Raw genomic sequence first — 14,140 nt, 5'->3', positions numbered from 1 at the left:
GGTGTTTTTATTATGGCAGCCTAAAAAGACTCTCACACAGATTTAATCAAGTTAAGATGAGGTCATCAGGGTAGGCCTGCATCCAATCTGAGCGGTGCCCTTATAAAAAGGAGAAATTTGGACACCAAGACAGACGTGCACAGAGAGAGGACTGTGCAGAGAGACGCAGGTGAAACACCCCCTGGAGACTGAAGTGAGGTTGTCACAGCCAAGTAATATCTGGGGCTGCCAGAAGCTGGAAGGCACAAGGAAAGCCCCTTCCCTTCAGGGTTCAGGGGAGAACGGTGCTGCCCGTGCCTGCCTGCAGTCCGCGGGCCTCCAGATCTGAGGCGCAGTACCTTTCGGTGGTTCTGAGCCACACAGTTCTTGGTACTTTGTTAGGACAGCCCCAGGAAGCAAACACAGAGCTTTGTCATCCAACGGCTTTCTATATCCTCCAATGGTAAATGTCCTCCATGCCCTGATCTCTCAAGATGCCTATAATTCAGTGTCCCATCATCAAAATGGCCCACACCCTCATCCCTGTCTGAGAATGATCTGTCCAAATGCCTGCTACGAAGGGGTCATTCTTGAAGGTCATGGCTTCCCTTTAAGCCTTCTTTAATGGCAGTTCTCCTTTTCTCCCCAGGGACATCTGCAGAGGCCTTGCAGGTGGCTGTGTGTTGCGTGTCTTGCTTGCCCAGCACCCCAATCTCCAGACCATTACTCTGTCTTTTACCTTCTCCAACCCCAGCTGCTTTGATGCCTATACCATGAGACCAGATGCCATTGGCTGCTCGTTCCTTTGTGAGATGACCCCTGCCGACTCCTCTCCCTCTCGTCCCCACCAGCACCACACCTGTCATCATTCCTGGGAGTTTCGGTGATCACAGAGGCCTTCCCCTACCCACGTCTCCAGGGCTCTTGCCGTGTTCCCTACCAAGGCTCTGTCCTTCCCACTTCTGCAAATTCTCGTGTGGTCCTATGCTGTCACTTGGCGACTGCTCTGCCTTCCAAATCTCATATTTAAGAATCTCACTCTCTGATTACCACCTGCTACTTTACGGATGAATTACTGTCCTGCCCTGTTCCTACCAAGACCTTGAACCTAATGACCCTTCCTTGAATCTGTCCCTCTTGAACCTAGTGACCTGTTCCATTTGAATCTGTAGCTTGAGGTCCTCCGTGCCTTCATTTTCTTCTTTCTGTTGTTATCATCACTGCGTAACCTCTGGGCTCCCATTTCCCCTATAGTCTCCTATCTGAACATCTCCCGCCCTGCTTTAGTTGAATTCTCCACCTGCCTGGAACCTGTACCCCAGTGTTTGAAGGCAGCTGGAGGGGATCCTAAAGCGGGGCTTGGTTTTTGTCCATAAGCCTCAAAAGGGCCCTCGGCACTGCCTGGTGATCCTTCTGCACTTCCCTGGTCATTTCTCAGCCCCACTCCCCAAGGCCACCATATCACAGCTCCTCTCTCCTGACACCCACCCCCTCACTCTCAGTTGATGACCTCACCTTTATTCACTGAGAAAACAGAAGCAGGCAGAAGAGCACTTCCTCATCCACCTCCAAGTGAGTCACCGGCCACCTCCTTCAGTCCCCATGGATTCTGCTCTCCCTGAACACAGCACCCTGCTCCCATCCAGGGCTTATTCCCTTCAGCCCCATCCTGAATCACCTTCCTGAGCACTTTGTCCCAGCCAAGGACCTGTGCTGCTTGCAGTACATTCTTTCCACCTGTCAGCATGCTGGAATATCTTCTATTCCAGACACTCCACCCACTTCCTCAGAACTCCTTCCAGGTACCATGTTATTCCCTTTCTGCCACAAAAAACAAACAAACAAACAAAACCCAAAAACCACCACCAACAACAACAGAAAACTCCTTCAAGTAGATCTACACCTCAGTCACCTTAAGAGCTCTTCTCCACCCTGCCCCAAATGGTTTTTGTTCCCATGATTCTGCTCTTCTGCTCTTGTCTCAGCTCTTGGCCAGGTGGAAAGACCCATTGTTAACCCTCATCTGGAACTTATTGAAGCATTTGAAATGACCATCTTTCTTCACGTGCATTTTTGGATGTTATATTCTTCTCCTTTCCCTATTACCTCAGTATATTCTCTTTCTCAATTTCCTTTGTTTTGACCCCCATTTTCCACTTTCCTGTAAATATTTGCTTGCCCCAGGGCTTAGTTCTTGGCCATCTTCTCTTCTGTATCTACATTCCCTGGTAGATCATGGCTTTAAGGGTTATCTCTATATTGATGATTCACACATTTTGATCTTCAATCTCTCCCTTGAATTCCAGACTTACATATCCATTTACCGACCAGACACCTCCACCCCGACATCTGATAGATATGTTAAACAGAGCATGTTCAAAATGGAAATCTTGACTTTCCCTCCCATCTCCTCCAGAAACAGGTTCCTCCCACAGGTCTCCTCATCTCAGTGCATGGTGGCAACATTCTCCAACCATCCAGGCCCCAAGCCTAGGAATCGTCCTTGACGCCTCTTTATGACCCCTATTGCACAGAAGGGTCCATCCTCAAGTCTTCTGAATTACATGTTAATGAAAAGAGCTGATCGATGAAGGATAAAATAAAGCAGGGTGTGAGGATGGAATGCACCAGAAGACAGAGAAGGACAGAGGTATTATTAGTTAATCACCATCAAAGAAGGACGCTGAGAAAGTGACATTAGAGCAACGTGCTTTCTAAACTGTGGGAAGGCATGGTTCTGGCAGGATCCCATGGCAGAGCACCCCAAAGGAAGGAGCAGCAATCCTGAGGCTGAGAGGCAGTCAGGAAGAGGTCACATCCGAGGGAGAGCAGAAGCAGAGTGTTGGGGTAGACTGAGAGGTCTACTAGCTTGGGCTGCCATAACAAAATATGGCAGGTGGGTGGCTTAAGCAACAATTGATTTTCCCACAGTTCTGGAGCCTGAGAAATCCAAGATCAAGATTCTAGCCAATGTGGTTTCTGGTGGGGGCTCTGTTCCCAGTTTATAGCCACTTTCTTGCTGCTTCTGGGCATGCTCTTTCCTGGATAGAGCTGGGAATCTCTCTCTTACTCTCTTATAAGGCCACTAGTCCTATTGGATTTGGGCCTCACCCTTATGACTTTGTTTAACCTTTACTACTTCCTACAGACCCTATTTCTACATACAGTCACTTTGGGTGCTTGGGCTTCAACATACCATTTTTGGGGGACTCAGTTCAGTCCATACAAAGGTTTATAAAGATAGGCAGAGGCCAGATTATGAAAGACCTTGATGGCTCAGTATTTTGGAAACCAATGGACAAGTATGAACAGGAGAGTATCATAACCTATGAGGGTTATTAATGCTGGCTCCTTGGTGGACAGCAGACTGTAAGAGATCAAGACAAGAAGCAATGAATCCTCCCAGGGGTATGTTGCAGTATGCTAGAGCAGAGGTAGGTAAACCTTTTCTATAATGGTCCAGATAGTGAATATTGGAAAATCTGTGGGCCTCATAGTTCTGTTACAACTACTGGATTCTGCTGTTGAGGTGTTAAATCAGACATAGACAACATATACATTAATGGTCTTATTCCAATAACAATGTTATTTCAGCCACTGGGCTGGATTTGGTCCGTGGGTAGTAGTTTGCAGACCTCTGTTCTAAATGAGAAGTGTCATGGCATGACTAGGTCCGTAGGGCAGGAGATAGACATGGAAGGATCTGAGGCTGCGTGAGAGGGGATGCTGGACTCACTGGTGATGAGATACTCATGGGAACCAAGAGCCAAAATCAAGGATGCCCTCTTGAGATCCACTATTTGTTTCATTTTACTACATGGCTTCTGGAAGAGTTTCTCACTCATCATTTCTTAGACACTAACATTTATATTCCCATTGGGGTGAATAGGTAAAATAAGGTTGATATATATGAAAAAAGTAAATGTTGAATCCACTTAGTGGCAATAAGATGAACTCCACCCAGGGGCCCTGACTTTCTGCTGAAGTGAAGGCTTCTCCCCAAAGCCAGCCTGATACCTCTACTCAGTGGCTCGCAGGTCACTGGGGCAATGGTGGAGTGATGTTCTCAGATGGGTGGAGTCTGAGTTGGTGCCAATGAAAAGCAGATCAACCATTAATTATTTCCTTAATTGCTTTTCAATTCTTCACCTTTTTTATTGACTGTGCCCAGGCCAGATGCACCCCTGTCCCAACTCCCTCCCTACATCATTGTCCTGCTCCTCCCAAGGAGACAATAAGGGCCTTTGACAGACACCTTTGCATGGAAATGGCCAGGCTCAGACACCCAAATTCCCATTAAAGATAAAGGAGAACAAGACGGGGCGTAGAACCCTTGTAGTAGTCATCCAAGGAACGCATGAGGGGTCTTTAAATATCTGAGTATCTACCTAGAATTTTTCCAAGGGCGCAATGGATGGAGGTAGAGTTTTAAATCCTAGTCTCTGGGGTGCTTTATAGGTTGCTGCCATGAACTGCATGCCCCAGGGAGCCTCCGAGAGGGTTGGCTCTGTCCCAGCAGCTTTCCACTGGCCCTAGCCTGCGCCTGTCCAGGTTGCCTTGGCCTCCCTGGGAACACACTGTGCTGGGCCGGGCTGCAGAGCCTTCTCGGTGTAGTAATAAAGTGCACACTTGTAATGTTGGGCTGAGTGACAAGAACAACATGAAATAACACTCTACCCACCCACTGAGAAAACCGAGTGTGTCACACTCCTCTGTGTCATGGTTTTAAAAATATCTCCGCTGACGGTCCAAGTCTCAGGTTGGGTTTGAGGGGTGTTTAACGCCTGACTGTGCCAGGTGGAAAATGTTTTCAGCAGAATCCCCAGGACCCCATTGATGGACGTCTGCTGGCCTTGCATGTGTGTGTGTGTGTGTGTGTACACACGCTCACGGGCACTTGCGTGCTTGCGGGAACATGTGGTGAAGAAAAGTGGGGGTAGGTGGCTATGTCTTTGCTCCCCCCTTTCTTGCTTTTTTAATTGCATGTTCCTGACAAAGAGGTGTGGTCCCTGGCACTGCCGCCTAGACGCTCCTCCACCTCTAACCACACACACAGGGGACCAGGGCCTTCTCAGCACTCAGCATGGTTTTCAGCATCGATGGAAACATCACCCAGGGGCCAGCCCCGAGCTCAGGCTTCTTCAGAAGGAGGCTTTGGAAAAAGCCTAAGGAAAGCTCTTCCAAAGAGTTTTTCTCTTGGTGTCCCCCTATCCTTCGCAGCTAATGCTATCTATTGAGATTCTTTAGCCACGCAGGGGGTTTCAAATCACAGGGAGAGCCCTGTACCCCCTTGTGGTGGATTCTTACTTGCTTTGGAATTTCCAGTGCTTAATGGCAGGGCTACACAGCAAGTCCTTTAACCTTTAAGCCCAAGTTTCCCCGACGTGTAAAAGCGGATGATAAGAGGCTACTTCTTAAGGTTCTAGGGAAGAGCAAGGGAAGTGACCCAAGGTGACCTCTGAGCAGAACCTGTCACCTAGCAAGGCCTTAAAAAGTATGAACTGTTTTTTCAGGTCCAGGCCTGTGCCAGCAACAAACATGAGAATCGAAACCTTCCACTTCAAAATCACAAAGGAAAAATACACATGGGACCCTGTGTGCTCTGGTCCTACCTCCACTCTGACCCTGAGGACTCTGCTCTATCAGCTCCACTGACCTCCTGGAATTTCTTCATCCACACGAGGCATCTGGGCCTGGGCCTTTGTGGGCTCCTCTGCCTGGAATATTCTACTCCCAGATATTGCCATGGCTCACTTCTCTGTACTCTTATGATACCTGTTTTAATTAAATTTATTGGAGATAGATCTTTCCACCCAAATGTTTTAAAATGGCACCCCACCCCCAACCACCCATACTGTCTCTCCTGTGTTTGTGCTTTTTATTTTTGTAACCACTATCTGCCTGAGATGAATCACTTATTAATATATCTATTTTCTAACTCTGCACTAAAACGTAAGATCCATAAAAGTAGGGATTTGGTCTTCTGTTATTCATTAGGACATTTCTAAACAATACCCAAACTATGATAAGCAATCTTTAAATATCAATTAAGTGAGTGAACAACTGGTACGTATTTCATTCCCATTTTATCGATGAACACTCAGGGACATAGAAAGTTTGTAATTCTCATTTGATGGACACTCAGGAGCTCAGAGATTTGATCTGCACGGCCACACACCAAAACCACTGTCAGGCCAACACTGCCACCAAGATCTGTAGATAGCTTTCCAGTATGTCTCAACAATAACAATAATGTAGACAATCAGGCAATCTGAATATTCTGAGCCTTGGCTTTACCTTTATAACTCAGTCTGAGAAAGCTTTCAACTGAAATCCATGAAATTCATCTCTGAACCATTGTGGTCTTTCCTGTCCTAGGCTTTCTCAGCTTATGTAATATAATATCTGATTGAAGCCAGTACACAGGTGTATAGAGCACACTTTCAAGATTTTTCTTTGTCTATAGCCCAGATTCGTCTTATCTGTATCCTTCTCAAGGGTCTCATGACTTTTATGAAGTTTTCAGTATTAGGAAGCTCTGACTTTGCACCCTGGGACTTGCTAAGGGTCACCTTGTCTAACACACAAGGAGGCCTCCTGTCACTAATGAGCATGCACAATGTACTTGGTGCTGAAGAAGGAGATTTTCCCCCATTCAGGCAAGGTAGTATTGATTCCCCGAATTGCAGGTAGAGATATACCTCCTGGTCTTTTAGGATTTCTCCGTGGATCGAGAAAATCATGTTCTTTCTGAAGTCTTAGAACCTGCATCCGAGTGAACTTGAGCCCATGACACTGTTCAGCAAGACATGGGGGTGAGATGAGCAAATAACAGCATCTGCTCAGAGCTCTGAACACCCATGAAAGAGTCACCACACTGCTCTTTTGTTTCTGCTCAGTTGGGGATGGCTCAGTTGGCGGAGTCTTATTCCCGTGACCACTAAATACTGAAGAGTGAACTCCGAGGCCATCACTGGAAAAAGCCAACAGGAAACTGGCTAAATACTCACATGCCCACAGATCACTCCACGTTTTGACTGGGTACGGCAGAGTTCTGCTCTGGTCCTTACCCACGACCAGCACGGCTCTGAATGCGCCATCATGTGTGCCGTTCTCAGAGGTCCTTGCTCGAGGTGGATGTCTTTTTATTTTAATTTAATTTAATTACTGAAGAGGTACTTGCCTCACTCTGCCCAGGGCCTATGTGTCAGGACGTTCAGGACTTGGGATTGGAAGATAGGATTTTGCTGACGTTTGCGTTCCACTCTGGGACACAGTGAGTGATTTTCTCTTTATATCTGAAACAGAAGCCTGATTGTTTTACACCCGGGCAACAGAACTCGTGATCCTTCAGCAGCCTCGCTCTTTAGGGTGACCTATGGGCATTTTCCTCTGCCATTTGACTCATGTCATAGGAAACAAGTCTAAAATTTCACTCCTTAGTTCATATCTCTTCCTACTGCTGAAAGAGTTCAAAGTGTGTTGAGTTCAGAAAGAATAAATAGCACTTGCAGCTCCCAGCCCAAAGGCTCCATTCAGGAACTCCCCCCAGGGCAAGTGTCTCACTGGCCTTCTCCTCTCCTTCATCCACCCCCCACCCGGGCCACAGAGTTCTCCGGAACATTTGCACCAGGGCATCTTTGCTAGGACCCACACAGAGTCCTTCCTTCAGCAATGATGGTAGCCCAAGAGGTGCCATCTAGTGACATCAGACCTATTGGCAGTAACCACTGTGGTAATTCTGACAATAAGCCAAAAGTTCTAGGAGCCAGACATGAGGTGGGTAGTCCAAATAACCCTTCTTGCCCAAGCTGCCCTCTGCTGGGACAACCCGCCACTAATTAAAGGCCATCTGTTTAGAGCATACAGCCCATCCTGCCAGAAGCAGCCAGATGTCAGCTCAGTTCTCCTGTCCATGACCTCTCTTAGGATATTAACATGGATTACTTGGGGTGGGCTGAGGAGGTTGCCCTGAGGGAGCCTCCTTCCTGGTGCATGTTATGCATATCACACACACACACACACACACACACACACACACCCTGTGTTATAACGATGCCATTAATTTTGGGTTTTGCCAAGTTCCAGACCTATACGCTCTGTAGTGAGGTTCTGGGCATGGTTCAACAATAATAATTTTTAAAAACACTCCAAAGTCTCATTTCTCTGCTTTTTCCATGGGCTCTACCTAAGAATAGATGTGAATGCGCTCTTCATGGGGAATCTCTGGCAGTTTGCTTTGGCCGACTGTCTCTGAACTATTCTTTCAGTTAGGGATGAGACACAAGTTTTTTTTTTTTTTAAGACTTGAGTGAGAACTGGGTACCATCCCTCTCTGTGGTGTTCCCTTTGTTCTTCTATATTGCAAGTTGGAATGCCCCACTCTGCAGAGCAGGTGCGGGACTAATTGATTCACCTTCACAGGAAGAAGACCCGGGGTGAATACAGAGCTCAGAATCATCAAACCTGAATTGCATGCCCACTTCTACCACCCGCCTGTCATGGGAACTTGGGAAAATCGCTTGCTCTTTCCAGAGTGTCCTTTCCTATATTTCCAAACTTTGTAGCTGACAAAAAAATGAATCTTAATAATTAACACTGAGATGAATACACATCTTAGTGAAACTGCATACGTGGACTGAATAATACCTATCTGTGTTCCTTTTAATACAAAACACAAATGCTGAAGGAGACCAACTCTGCCTTGATCATATTATAAAGCACTACCTTTCTCCAGGGAATGGTATAAAGAGAAAGTGAGAGAATCTACGTGATTTTGATTTGATACATTTTACAAGGGGCTGAGCCAATGCCAGGTGTGACGGTTTTCATCTTTCATTTTCCCTCTCATGCCCTTCCCATGGCAACCAAAACAAGGGCCTAAATCTCCATTTCTAGGTAGATCTCAGCCTCATTATCTAATATCTAGTTATTGTCAGATCCTCTAGACTCATGGTTCTCAACTCAGGTAGAGCCCCCTCCTACGGGGTGGTGTAAAGATGGATGGGGGCATTGTTGGGGTTACCATACGATGGGCATTGGTAGCATGGGGTGATGCTATGTATGCTGCAGGGTGTATTCTACACAGCCCTGCAAAGGTTGTATTGAACACTCATATAAAACCCTGCTAATAATGATCTAAGCCTAGGAGGTAATCCTATCTCATACAAGAGCATGGTTCTTCATGGTTAATCATCCATGAGTATTCCAGAAATACAACTTGACTGTAAAGAAGAGTTTAGTTTACAGGACTTGAAAATTCCCCAAGAGTCGTTTTTCATTGTGGAAAATCAGAACAAGAATGGAAAGGCCACCAGGGTATTGAGCTGCTGGTAAAACACATTTGTACGGGGGCTTCTCCAGGCAGCACAGGGTACACGGCCCCGTTTGTGTTCCTTTGCACGACAGTGTTCACACGTGCAGTGCACTGGACCAGCTCATCACTTGTGGAGTGGAGAACCTGAATCCTGGAGCAGGCGAGCTGGTCTCCTGGGTGTCGGCTCTTTTCTTGGCTGATGGCTTTATTGTCCTTGTCTTGAAATGCTTCGTGATGTTCGAATCGGGAGCCCTCCTTTTCACTTTGCCCTGGGTTCCACACATTATGTTGCCTGACAAGTGTTAGCAATCACTTCCTGTAAAGGACTAAACGGAAAATACTGTAGGCTTTGCAAGTCAGAAAGTTTCAAAAATTGCTCTTTAAAATTTTTTTTTTAAAAATCATTCTTCTCTCATGGGCTATATAAAAAGAGGCAGAGGGCCATATTGCCTCAAATATGTTTTACCATAAAATGATGCTTTTCTTCTTTCTGGGATAGCTAGGGCTTTATACTTATTATTCTGAAGTAATTTTTACAGGGAAGTTATATTGTCTGCAAATTTTAAGATAGTGAAGCAGCCGTTCTTATATCCAGGATTCCAAAATGGAGACTTGATAGTGTGGTTTGAGCCTGTTTCATGGCGGGTCTCAATGCTTTTCTAGTCTTGACTTTCTGCTTTTCTTTTTTTAATCCCAGCACTTCCCAGGACACTGTCCACTGTCCTTCAATGGGTGTTCCCAAGATGGCTCAGTACTGGAGCCCCTGGCTCTCTGAGTCCTCCCTGTGGCCTTCATTTCCTGTCCTTGTTTCATTCCTTCTATTACATTGGAAGCACCTGGAGGTCAGAGACTCAATGACTCTCCAGAATCTTCAACAGTGTCTTGTCGATAAAAAGCATTAGATTATTATTTGTATGATGGGAAATTGGATTGGATTGTAATTCTTTCCTAATCTGGGGTGTAAACCTTGAGGTGATCTGCTGGATGGAACAGCTCATCCTGGAATTTCTGTTCCAAATTCTCTTGACTGACAGCTAGCATAGCAAACTGTGTATCGTTAGCATTCAGCTCACCTTCTTCCTTTCTAAAGTCAAGACAGCTCTGTAACCTGGTCTGTTCCTGGGTCCTCTGAACCTCCTTCCAGAGGGCATTGAGGATAAGTCTGTATCACTCAGAACTAGAGTTGCCGGATAAACTAATGCCTACACACCTAAATTTGAATTTTAGAAAAAACAACAATTTTTGTTTTTAATTCTAAGCATGTCCCTAATTTTGCACGATTTGTCTTAACTCATGTGGACTAAAGGGAAATACTTCAAGTCCATGCTTTGGAAAAAAAGCTTTTCTCTCCTGTGAAATTGGAGCAAGCAAATATGCAGCCACTGGTAGCCATCTTGTGCCCACTGTCTTAGGAAGTAACAGATATTGAATGTGGAAATGAAATTTAAAAAAAAATCTGGGTTCTTATATCATTCCTGGAATCTGTCCTATATCTGTATTTCTAGTAAAGAAATTAATACATTTTGGGGATTTTTTTTTCTGGACTTAAGATTGAATCCAGAATCACTTTATCACTGAGCCATAACCTCAGCCCTTTTTATTTTTATTTTGAAATTGAGTCTTGCAAAGTTGCTTAGGGCCTCACCAAATTGTTGAGACTGGGCTCAGACCTGTGATCCTCCTGCCTCAGACCTCTGAGTCTCTGGGATTATAGGTAAACCAACAAGGTTTAATAGAAATTTCTTTAGGTATGTTTTGGAGCTTTCTCTACATTGTAGCATGTATCACTATCTCATTCCTTTTAATGGCTGAATGATATTCCATTGTATGTACACACCACAATTTGTTAATTCATTCATCTGATGTGCATTTGGGCTATTTATACCTTGTGACTAGTACTGCTTTGAACATATGTGTACATGTACATATTTGAGCTCCTGTTTCTAGTACTGTTGGGTAATATACCTAGGGTAGATTTTTGAAGTTACACGCTAATTCTATGTCCAATATTGAAAGAACCACTTAATTCTTTTATACAGTAGCTGAATCATTTTATGCTCTTATCAGCAATGAGAGAGAGGGCTGATGGCCTCACACCCTCACCAACACTTAATTTTTTTTTTTAAGAGTTGCCTTATCAGGTTTAAAATGGTATTTTATTGCACTTTTCATTTGCATTTCCTCAATGGCAAGAAAATTGAGTGTATTTTTATATGCTTGTTGACCATTTGTTTATTTTCTTTGGGAAGACAATTCAAGTCCTCTGCCCATTCTTTAGTGAGTTATTTGTCTTTTTATTGTTGATTTGTAAGAGGTATTTGTATATTCTGAGTACTTGATCCCTTTTCAGACATGTAATATGCAAATATTTTCCCCATTCTTTAGGTTTGCTTTTCACTTCTTAATATTTTCCTGTGATGCACAAAAATTTTTAATTTTGATGAAGTCTGGTTTATCTACTCTTTCTTTTGTTGTTTGTATTTTTGATATCTTGTCTCAGAATCTATTGTCAAATTCAAGGTAATGAGGATTAACTTTTTTTTCTTAGAGTTTTGTGTTGTTTTGTTTTTGTAAATATATTTTTAGTTGTAGATAGACACAGTATCTGTATTTTATTTATTTATTTTTATGTGGTGCTGAGTGTTGAACCCAGTGCCTCATGCATGCGTTGAAATCATGTGTTGAAATCACCTAGTATTATTGTATTGGGGTTCATTTGATTCTTTTTAAAAGAATCAAAAAAGTGTTTGTTTTATGCATGTAGGTGCACCAATGTTTATATACAATCATTATATTTTATTGTTGAATGATTCCCTTAACCATTATTAGTTCTCTACCACTGAGCAACAGCTACAGCCCCAAGTTTTGTGTTTTTATCTTAAAGATTTAGGTAACTAATCCATATTGAGTTCCATTTATATATGGCATGAGATAGGAGTCCAACCTCATTTTTTGCATGAGAAGCCTCTTGTCCCAGCACTGTTTATTAAAGAGACTATTCTTTCCCCATTGAATGGCTTGGGATTCTTGTCAAGGATTAATTGCATGGGTGTTAGTAGACATTTTTAGTATGCAATAAATCATATAATTATACAAACTTTTTAATATTATTCTTTAATATTATACTTAATATTATACTTAACTCTCTCAGGTATTTTCTCTGTTTTGTAGTCTTCAGAGAAAATGGAGGAAAAAGTACCTTATACATATAAACAAATTGTAACAAATATAAGAATCCTATTTGGCATTCAGTTGATATTTGTAGATAGCTTACTAAGTGGCAGGTTGATTCTAGGGGCCAATATGAATACCAAACATAAATAATAGACGTTTCCCTTCCTTAGAGGAGTATCACAATCCAGTGGGAAAGGAAAACAGTCAAAAAGCTATGTCAGACTTTTTACAGAAGGATCTAGGAAGGAATGACTCATTTTGACTCTGGGTACTGGGAAGACATTCATGAAGGCAGAGCATGGAGGTTTGATAACATGAAGTATCTTGGGGAATATTGATGAAAAACTTTCCTGATTATATTGCTCTAAATTCTAAAACAAATCCCACTAAACTAGCCAAGATAATAAATATTCCACTGGTTGCATCCAGATTAGTTATTTCATTGACACATCAGGAGATGAATATTGGAAAGTTTTCTCCTAGATTGAATGTTTTAAAACAAAATGCTTTTAAATTTTCCAGTTTATTGGATTATAAATTTTCAAAGTAGCTCTCATGATCTTCTGGATTTCAGCAATAACTATGTTGAGATCTCCTTTTTCATCTCTAATATTTTTGGTGATTTGTGTCTTCTCTGTCTTTCTTTTAGTTAGTTTGGGTAGGGGTTTATCAATCACGTTTATCTTTTCAAAGAACCAACTCTTTGCTGCATTGATCCCTTGTATTTTTTTTTTATTCTCAGTTTTATTAATTTCTGCTCTGATCTAATTACTTCCTGTCTTCTCCTGATTTTAGAGTTCTTCCCTTTATGGGCCCTTGAGGTGTAACATTAGATTATTTACTAGAGATCTTTCTTCCTTTTTTTTTCTTAATTAACATAGGCACTCAATCCCCTAAACCTTTCCTCTTACAATCACATTCACAGTGTCCCAAAGATTTTGACAGGTTGTATCTCTGTTCTCATTTGTTTCTAAGAATTTTAAAAATTTCTTTACTGATTTCTCCTATGATCCATTACTCATTCAGAGTGTATTATTTAGTCTGCAGGTGTTAAAATGGTTTCTGTTTTTCATCTTGCTATTGATTGATTTCTAGTTTCATTCCATTGTGATCTAGTGGGATACAAGAAATTATTATTTTTTCTTTGTATTTGCTAAGATTTGCTTTGTGTGTTAAATGTTGTTGATTTTAGAGAAAGTTTTATGTGCTGCTGATCAGAAAGTGAATTTGCTTTTGGTGGATGAAATATTCTATTAGATCTGTTAGAATCCATTGGATTAATAGATTTTTTTGTTTGTTTTAGTTCTGAAGAGCTATTACTTATTTTATATCTGGATTACCTACATATTATTGAGAGAGATGTGTTGAAATCACCTAGTATTATTGTATTGGGGTTCATTTGATTCTTTTTAAAAGAATCAAAAAAGTGTTTGTTTTATGCATGTAGGTGCACCAATGTTTATATACAATCATTATATTTTATTGTTGAATGATTCCCTTAACCATTATGAAGTGATCTTTGCTCCTTCTAATTTTGACTTGAAGTCTATTTTGTCAGATATGAGAGTAGCTACTTCTGCTTGATTTTGGTCTTTATTTGCATTGTATATCTTTTTCCATCTTTTCACCTTCAGCTGTGGATGACTTTGTGTATAAGGGGAATCTCTTGTA

The sequence above is a fragment of the Marmota monax genome, unplaced genomic scaffold, assembly GCF_021218885.2.
Source record: "Marmota monax isolate L192 unplaced genomic scaffold, Marmota_monax_Labrador192_F-V1.1 WCK01_AAM20220418_F8-fsc00208, whole genome shotgun sequence".
Lineage (NCBI taxonomy): Eukaryota > Metazoa > Chordata > Mammalia > Rodentia > Sciuridae > Marmota > Marmota monax.
The sequence above is the reverse complement of the archived record's forward strand: the minus strand, read 5'-3'. Positions refer to the sequence as shown.